At 46.6% G+C, this 9,884-nt stretch overlaps 1 long non-coding RNA gene across 1 annotated transcript; it reads left to right on the top strand.

The window, feature by feature from the left end:
* The first annotated feature begins 4,916 nt into the window (after positions 1 to 4,916).
* Positions 4,917 to 7,717, top strand: LOC135295155 (uncharacterized). The gene is made up of 3 exons (XR_010357173.1): positions 4,917 to 6,625; positions 7,285 to 7,325; positions 7,440 to 7,717. It is a non-coding gene; the product is annotated as an uncharacterized LOC135295155 (long non-coding RNA).
* Positions 7,718 to 9,884: the final 2,167 nt, after the last annotated feature.

Below are 9,884 nucleotides of genomic sequence, written 5' to 3'. Positions count from 1 at the left end.
TAAATTATTTTCTACCTTGCATTGGTCAAAACATGGAAAATAATTTTGAATATTTAATAAATATTTATAATTTTAAAATAATTTTAAAATAATTTTAAGGGTTTCCTTCTAAGATTGTTTTTGGAGTTTCATGAACATTCATGGAAGGCCAGAATGGTTTGGATGGGAAGGGACCTTAAAGTCTATCTCATTCCAACCCCCTGCCACATCTTCCATTATCCCAGGAGTATTTGGAGCTGGAATTATTTCCAGCCCATGAGTTCCATGCCAGATGTGGAAGGATGGGGGGAGGGATGCTCTGCCTACACATCTGGGGCTGTTTCAGGTGCCCCGGGGTCTCTGCCTGGATTTTTCTGGATCTGAGCTGTTCTTCCAACTTCTCTCTACAAGTCCCTGGTAGGAGAGGCAGTGAGGGGAGGTCAGGCTCTGCTGCCATGTCCCAAGGGAAAGGAGGAGAGGAAATGGCCTCAAGTGGCACCAGGGGAGGCTCAGGTTGGAGACTGGGACAGAAAATTTCCCTGGCAGAGTGGTCAGGCCTTGGGCTGAGCTGCCCAGGGAGGTTTGGAGTCACTGGAATTGTCCCAGAGGAGTCCGGATGTGGCCTTGGGGACAGGGTTTGGAGTGATGCTGGTGGGGCTGGATGATCATGAAGGTCTCTTCTAGCCTTGATGTTTCTGGAATTCTGTGACCTGCCCTGAAGCCTGGTTAGGCTCTCACAGAGCCCTCATTTCCCGGGATGGTACAGCAAGGGTTCAGCTCCTGATGCCCATCCCCTGGACTTCTGGAAATCCTCTTGCCAGAGCACCAAAGCAGGTGGAAGTTTGGTTCCTCAGGTGTGCCAAAACTCCTGATACTCAAAAAAATTGCTAAAACCTGCAGCTTATTTGTGCTAAATTGAATGAAATGTTTCCACAGACACTGGAACCACTGTGAATCCCTGCTGCCCCGTCCTCAGGGAAGTGCCCTGACCTGACCAGGATTTGGGGCTGATGGTGCACTTCTTGTCCTGTCACTGCATCACAATTGGGATTTAAATATGCAAAAATGTCTGGAAGGAATTACAGGCATAATTTACCATTTGGAAAGGTCCTTGGGGTATCCAACCCCTACAAAAACATGTTGCAATATACAATATAAAGCTTAAAAACACGAATTGGTTTGAAGTGTAGCTCAGCTCAGTAGAGACCCTTTATTATCCCATATCCTTGGTTACTTTATCCCTAATTCCATGTTGGCATTCCCCGCTCTGTGTGTGTCTGGCTGTAAATCCCTCGGCCCAGGCGCCTTTTCCTACTCAGTGTTTATTCCAGACACTCATGAGGTGCTAATGGGATTCCCAGTAGCTCCAGGGATGGAGCTGCTGGAGTTCCACGTTGGCAAGATAGATTTGTGACACCTTGCCCATTTAGGAGAGAGGAATTTGCCTTATTATCCATGAAAAGCTCTTTAATGAGGATTAGTAAAATGATCATCAAATTTTCTCTCTAACTGACCTGGGAAGCCACAAGATTTGTTTCTAAATTCCCAGCAAAGCTGAGTGTTTTCTGTCTGTCATTAACTGGGAGAAAAGTCATATTAGATATTTGGAATAGGTATTTGGAGATGTGATTTGGGGTGGTGATGATGGCACTGGAAGAGCTTGGAGGTCTTCTCCAACCTTGATAATTGTGGGATAAGCTGAGAGAAAGGGAAGGACAGGGCAGGGTGCCTCTTTCACCAGTTGTAAATGCGCTTCAAAGCCATCCAATGGATCATTTTTCTCCAACAAAACACAAGGATTTGGGACATGGATACAGCATTTCCCAGCTCCAGAGGGCTGTGGAATTTCCAATCCCTCTTGGAAAAGCTGTTTTTAATCCTGGTTATCCAAAGGTGTTCCCACAAGAGCTGCACAGCCCCTGACTTTCACCATTTGAACACATGCAGGACTTGATCCTCACACATGGACAGGGAATTACTTGTGGAGAAATGGAGTTTGTGGGAATTGCAGAAGCTTCATGGAATCATGGAATGGCTTGGGTTGGAAGGGACATAAAGATGATCTCGTTCCAGAACCTGGAATGAGAACCTTCCACTATCCCAGGTTGCTCCAACATGGCCTTGGACTCTTCCAGGGATGGGGCAGCCACAATCTGTCCCTGGTTTGGAGGTCAGGGAAGATCAGCTTGGATTTGCCTTCCAGCAGATCCTCCAGATCCATGACTCTGCCCTGGGTGTGGGACACTCACCCTGAGTTTGGTTTGAATGCTCTTGGGTGTTTCCAAGAATCACGACTTTTTTTTAAATTACCAAAATTTTGGCAGGATATGAGATCTCTTTCTTATCTCTGTAGGCAGACTTGTGAAGCAGAACAGAAAAAAAAAACAAAAAAAACAAACCCTCTGGGAATTATTCTCCCTGTTATTCCAGAGCAGGAATTAATGTTCCACTTTAGTGGAACACGACAGCTCTTGTTCTCTCTGCCATCCCACAAACAATTTTGCTCCTGGCTAATTAGGAAGCCAACACTGAGTGAAACACCTGTGTGCTGGAAGAGTTTCCCTGGAGATCCATCCTCACTCCTCGTGGAGAACTGGAAGGGGAATCCATTAAAAAGAACAAGGAGAGGGGGGAGAAAAAAAAAATCAATAATCTAATTAGAAAACATTATCTGAGGTAATGATGCCAATTAAAGAGCACTGCAGCCATTTCCAAGGCTTGGAGTGTCTGATGAGGAGGGGCCCTGGAGGGCACAAATCCTGCTCCCCCTGGCATGGGGCTGGCACTGAGCCCTGGCATTCCTTGGGGCTGTGCCGGGAATTGATGGGTGCCCGGCAGGGAATCCGAGAGGGGAAATCCTCTCTCCTGGTTTTGGAAAGTCCAGGTGGGCACAGGGCTTGGAGGGGAAGAGGGAGAGGTTTTCAATGCAAGAGAAACACCCCAAAACCTTCCCAGAAACAGAGGAGTGCCCAGGGAGAAGTGAGGAGAGGTTTGGGAGCAGAGCTGCTGGCTGGGAAGCACCTGGAGCAGGGATTTAGGAAATTTGTGGTGGTGGCTGATCCATTTGGTGCTCAGAAATGGAGGCAGTTTGCCTGCTGTCCTTCCTGCATGGAAGAAATTCCCTTTCTTTCTCTTCCAGCACCTCCACACAGTCCCAAGATTCCAAGGAGCTGTAACATCCTTGGGAAAATGTCAGTTTTATCCCTTGGCAGTCACACCAAAAACACCTTCAAATTTTTCATGTTTGAGGTGTCCCTGCCCACAACAAGAAGATTTTTAAGGTCCCTTTTTGAGGCAGGGACACCTTTCCCTATCCCAGCTGGCTCCAAGCCCAGTCCAGCCTGGCCTTGGACGTTTCCAGGGATCCAGGGGCAGCCACAGCTGCTCTGGGTAACCTATTCAGGAGTGATTAAATACAACTGGAATTGTGTAGAATTTGATTATTTGTTATCAACCAGGAGCTTTTTATATTTCGAGGGCTTTTCATTTTCTTGATGCCGTTTTTCTTGTGCTTTTCTTTTTTCCTTCTTTCCTTCAGTGGGAGAAGAGGAACGGAACAAATAATGGGAATTTGGTTTGTGATTCTGGGGCTGTTCTTCCTTTTTCACACACTCTGCAAGGAAAGCTGCTGTAATTTGGAGTGTTTCATGTGAAATCCCAGGATCATCAAGGTGGGAACAGCCCTCCAGGATCATCCAATGCCATCACCCCAAACCCTGTCCCCAAGGCCACATCCAGACTCCTCTGGGACAATTCCAGTCACTCCAAACCTCCCTGGGCAGCTCAGCCCAAGGCCTGACCACTCTGCCAGGGAAATTTTCTTTCCCAGTCTCCAACCTGAGCCTCCCCTGGTGCCATTTGAGGCCATTTCCTCTCCTCCTTTCCCTTGGGACACAGCAGAAAACTCGGCTAACCTGGCTGCACTCATGAGGTGAAACTGATTAATAAATCCATGTTTTCAAGCTTAAAATCTTCATTTTGGCCTGTGGAAAAGTTTCTTTCTTTCTCCACTCTTTATTTTTGGGAGCTGGAAGTGTTGAGAGGGAGAATCCCCTCTGCTGTGTTGCTCTATTCTTGTTTAAGTTACTTCTTCATTTTTATGGTTGTTTTGGTCATAACTGAAGTTAAAAGCAATTCCCAGCATTCCAATGCTAAATCCCAGTTTTTCTCCACCTATTTCTAGAAATTTTGTCTTTTCAACTGAAGTTTTCCCCTTGATTTTTAGCTTAAACACAGTGGTAATCATTCACAATCACAGCTGAGAGATTTGGTTCAAGGAAATGCTTCCCTTGCTTGTGTTGTACAAAAAAGAAAGGGAATGTGGGGCTTTTCCTTGATTCCAGAGGTTTCTTCTTCTCTCTCCTTGCCTGCTTGCAGCTCCTGAGCTCCAGGGAAAGCAGCACTTTATCCTTTGTTCCTCTGAGGCTGCTGCTCCTCTCCCCTTCTTTTCCTCTCTCCGATGCTCATGGGGGAGGGAAGCACTTAAGGGTCTCTTTTGGGGCTGAGTTTCCATCCCTTTAATTTCCCTCTAAGTTCTGCAGGATGCTAAAGGGGACCTGAGGGGGCTTCTCATAAATTAAAGGTGTTTTAGTGTTCATTAGACACCTCCTGTCCCCTCCTCTCTCTCTTCATCTCATTGTTGTGTTCTCATCATCGAACGAGGATGTGCAGGTGCTGCAGCGATGGTGTTTGGAGTCTTTTCTGCCAAGGAAAAACACACAGAATTCCAGAATCAGGTGGAATTTCTTCCTGGAAAGGGTGCTCAGGCCTTGGCAGGGGCTGCCCAGGGAGCTTGGCAGTGCCCATCCCTGCAGGTGTCCCCTGCAGGTGGCACTGAGTGCTCTGGGCTGGGGACAAGGTGGCCATGGGGCACAGCTGGCACTGCCTGGGCTGGGAGGGCTGTGCCAGCACCAGGGATTTTGGATCTGTTGCCAGGATCAAAAGGCAAATTTGCCTTTGTCACCAAAAAGTTTAGGAAAAAAATGACAGGAAAAACAGCAAAGGAAAAGTAAACAAAAGGGAATTCAAAAAAGGCTGCAGGGGGACTTTTCACTAGGGTGTGGAGTGACAGGAAAAGGGGGAATGGCCTTAAGCTGAAGGAAGGCAGGGCTGGATGGGATATTGGGAATTAGGAATTGTTCCTTGGGAGGGTGGACAGGGGCTGGAATTCCCAGAGCAGCTGTTGCTGCCCCTGGATCCCTGGCAGTGCCCAAGGCCAGGTTGGATTTTTTCTTGGAGCAGCCTGGGACAGTGTAAGGTGTCCCTGTCTGGAACAAGATGACCCCTAAGGTCCCTTCCAGCCTCAACCATCCCATGATTCCATGACAATATTCCCGTTTATCACACTTCCAGGACTCTTGCCATGTCATTAAACACAGCCCTTCCACCAGACCAGGCTGATCAAGCTGTGATCCTTGGCTGCCCCTCCTTGCAATCCTCATTTTCAGCTGTCCCTCAGCTGAAAGATGCCCTGAATTTCTCCTCTTGGTGTTGTCCAGGTGCAGCCCAAACCCAGCTCTGCTGAGCTTCCTCGTCAAGCCCAGCTTGTCAGGATTTCTTTGTAAATCAGCTTTTGTTAATTGTTCTGCATTAACAAGGTTCCCTCTCAAATCAGATTGCTCTGCCAAGAGAACAGAGGGATCCTGTGAGTGCTCTGTGCTCCCCTTCTGAGTTTTATTTTTATATATATATATGTATATTTATATTTATTTTTATATATTTATATATACACACACACACGTTTTTGTACAGATACAAAAGGTAGCCTGAAAATTCAGATTTCATTCCAAGTTTTCCATGGCTGCTCTTTGCCATGCCAGCAATGGGAAGCAAGCATGGGTTCCGGGAACTGGGGAAATCAGGTGTAAAGCTGTTTTAAATCTAAACAAATGTAAAAGATGTCAGGAAGTGTGGCTGGGTTAGTCCCTGAAATTCTTACAAGAGATTTAATCTTGTAATCAAAGTCACCGGCTGATAATATCAAATACCAGGCTTAAAATATGATTTTAAAACAATTCTGACACCAAGTTCTTGAGAAATCATTAAGAATGTTTGGCTTGGAGTCAGCCTGTCCCCTTGCCTCCCTGCAGAATGTCACTTTATAATTTCCTATTTTATTTCACACCCAATCCTCCTCAACTTAATGATTTTATCAGGCAGAGAGGGGGAAATGAAATGCTGGAAGCCACCATGAAAAAATTCCTGCCTGATGGAACAGTGTTGAAATCACTGACTTAACACCAGGTGGAAAATGGGATCTACAAGGCTGCAGGACAATTCCTAAGGGCCATGAAATCCTAATTTTTTGAAGGCATGGGTTATGGATTATGGAATATTAAGAATAATTTTCAAAATACTTCATAAACACTGGCTAATCATTCTCTACAGCTCCTCTGTGAGCTCCATCTGTTGTAGAACTGTTCAGAAAAAATTCTCATTTATTAACAGCCCTGATAATTTATTTGCATGACTTTTCATCAAAGAATATTCACTTGGAAGAGAAAAAGGAAACTTGAGGCAAAGGAGAGCAGCAGCAGAATGTCTTGGAAAGCCCTGAGAAAACAGAGAAAACTGAAAAGCAAGGTGAGACCTTCACCTGCAGCCAAATTCTGCCCAAAAATTGTTTCCCTGACCTCAGCAGATCCAAGTGAGTCAATTTTTCTTCTTCTTTATTCCCCTCTTCAATATTTTTAAAATTTTTTTTGTCCTTAATCAGAACAAAATGTTGCAAAGCTTTGCTTAACATTTTAGATCAGGGCGGGAAAAGAGATGAAAATCCCAAAAAAGTTTTGCAAGATGGGAAAAGCATTTCCCAGAGAGCTTTAGCAACATCTTCCAGGATTTCCAAAGAGCTGGGAAGCAACAGTGACCCTCATCCCAATCCATCTGGGCCATCTCCAGTGAAATGAATCCTTGCAAATATGAGCTCATGACTTCATTAAATCCCACAAAACTCCTTCCCCAGGAAATCACTTGGAGCCAAGTGGATTCTGGCTACCTGCTGCATCCCATGACCCCTGGATAATAAAAAAACAGGGATGAAATCATTCTGGGCATTGTGTTGCTCCTTCCCTGTGCTCCCAACCTGTCACGGGGGCAATTGGAACAAATCCCTTCAGGCTGTGCTCATTTCTTCCCTCATTTCCTTTGGCAGTCCCGGGAGCTGCCCAGGACACTTCGTCTTCCTTAAGAGCATTCCAGTTGTGGCACGAGGCTTTTCATTCTCTCTGCTGCTAATCTGTCTCCTCCTGTCACACCAGGAAATGGGATCCCTTTGTTAAACACTTCATTTGCTTCCCTCTGCAGGGAGAGAAGAGGCTGGAGGATTTCCCAACAAACCTGCAAAGGTATTGCTGCTTTTTATTCCACTCTACATTATTGGGTTTTTTCCCTTTTATATTTTTTTTCCTATTGTGAAAAGCATTTCATCTCTTCTAAATAATTAAACTGTCCTTGTGAAGGTGCTCCTGGAGGAGATCCTTGGCTGGGGAAAGCTGCCACAGGCAGCAGAGCAACCTGGATTTATGGCGCTGGATGATGCAGCATTGTATTTGCTGGGAATGTCCAAATGAAGGCAGGAAGGAATGATGAATCTGACTCTGTGTTTTCAGAAGGCTAATTTATTATTTTATAATACTATATTATATTAAAGAATAGTAAAGAATACAGAAAGGATACTTACTCAATGCTAAAAAGATAATAATGAAAACTCGTGACTCTTTCCAGAGTCTCGACAGAGCTTGGCCCCAATTGCCCAAAGAGTGAAAACAACTCACACCAGAGTCCAATGAAACAATCACCTGTGAGTAAACAATATCCAAACACATTCCAAAGAAGCAAAACACAAGAGAAGCAAATGAGATAAGAATTGTTATCCTTTTTCTCTGAGGCTTCTCAGCTTCCCAGGAGAAAAATCCTGGGCAAAGGGATTTTTCCAGAGAAATATGAATGCTACAATGCAGGTGCGAGGATTTGCTCTTCCCTCTCCGATTTTGATTAAAACTCCAACCTTCAGGGTTTGTTTCCCGCTTGCATGGTTTGGAATGAAAAAAAAAGGTCCAGTTCCACTTGTTCAAGAGCTGATCTGAAAGTTCTTTAAAATTGGAATGAAGAGAGAAACTTGACTTTATTTCTTTGTATTTGTCCTGCATCAACCTGTCCCTGTCCTGGACAACTCCATGTCCAGGTTGGACAGGGCTTGGAGACCCTGAGATAGTGGAAGGTGACCCTACCCATGGCAGAAGTGGAGTGGGAAGATTTTAAGGTCCCTTCAACCCAAATCATTCCCTGATTCCTTATTCTGTGATTCCACCTGCAGAGCTGCCCCAGCCCTGTCCCAGCCCAGGGCTGCTGCAGAGAGCCCAGAGGAGGCTCCAGGATGAGCAGAGGGATGGAGCAGCTCTGCTGGCAGCAAAGGCTGGCACAGCTGGCATTGTTCACCTGCACCCGAGAAGCTTTGGGCTGAGCTCAGGGTGGCCTTGCAGGGCCTGCAGGAGCCCCAGGAAAGCTGGAGAGAGACAATTTCCAGGGCATGCAGGGACAGCACACAGGGAATGGCTGCCAGTGCCAGAGGGCAGGGCTGGATGGGATATTAAGGAGAAATCACTCTCTGTGAGGGTGGTGAAGCACTGGAACTGATGCTTCAGGTTTGAGCATTTATATTTTTCACATTCTGGGCTGCTTTAGTGTGGGGTCTGGGTTCATATTTTGGGATGGTGAGCTCTGTGCACAGAGCGGGGAGACAAAACAATTCCTGCTCCAGCTGGGCACCAAGGACAAATGATCCCAATCTCAGCCCCAGAGCACAAACCCCGTGGGCTGCAGAGAGAAAAACAAGCAGGATGGGACTGCAGGGGCTGCAGCTGGGGTTGGACACTGGACTGCAATGTGCACATGGAGCAGAGCTGAGCCCAGGGAGAGACCCCGGCAGCGCTCGTGCATTTTGGGACCATTTGGGTTCATCCTGGGTTCATTTTGGGACCATTTGGGTTCATCTTGGGTGCATTTTGGGACCATTTGGGTTCATCTTGGGTGCATTTTGGGACCATTTGGGTTCATCTTGGGTGCATTTTGGGACCATTTGGGTTCATCTTGGGTGCATTTTGGGACCATTTGGGTTCATCTTGGGTGCAGCCCTGGCTGGGCTCTGGTGCTGCCCCAGGTGGATCCATGGAGGAGATCCTTTGAATAAATCCCTGCTTTATTCTTTAGCTCTGCCCAACCTCTGCTCTAGCTCAGCCTTCCCAAGGCATCAGAACAAGTTTCCCAGAGAAGCTGTGGCTGCCCCTGGATCCCTGGAATTGTGACCTTCCGTGCTAATCCCTGTTGGTGTCTGTCAGCAAACAGGAGAGGTGCCTGAAAAGCCTGGGAAATGCTCTGGACTTCAGAGGTGAAAACAACACAAAGCCACACTCCTGGCAAACAAAAAGGCAACAAATCTTTCCCTCCTTCCTCAAGCTGGATTGGTTTTTTCCTGGATTGCTTTTTTTTCTGTCCTTTGGTTAGGCTTGGTTTAAAGCATGAAGGTGCTGCTGATAAAGTGGCCATGGAGCCCCAGAATAAGAGACAGCCACAAAATCAGGGAGTTTTGGGTCTGGCTGCAGTTTGAATTATCTTTGCATCATCCCAGCAAAGCCGTTTTTGTGGTGATCCTGCAAGAAAAGGGAAAGAGCCTGGATCTTGTGTACGTAATTTCACAGAATCATGGAATGGTTTGGGTTGGCAAGGACCTTGAAGATCATCCCATCCCACCCCTGCCATGGCAGGGACACCTTCCACTGTGCCAGGCTGCTCCAGCCCCAGTGTCCAGCCTGGCCTTGGGCACTGCCAGGGATCCAGGGGCAGCCCCAGCTGCTCTGGCAATTCCATCCCAGCCCCTGCCCACCCTGCCAGGGAACAATTCCTCA

This window comes from Passer domesticus, chromosome 2 (assembly GCF_036417665.1).
Source record: "Passer domesticus isolate bPasDom1 chromosome 2, bPasDom1.hap1, whole genome shotgun sequence".
Lineage (NCBI taxonomy): Eukaryota > Metazoa > Chordata > Aves > Passeriformes > Passeridae > Passer > Passer domesticus.
Note: the sequence above shows the minus strand (reverse complement) of the source record. Positions and strands in the feature narration are given on the sequence as shown.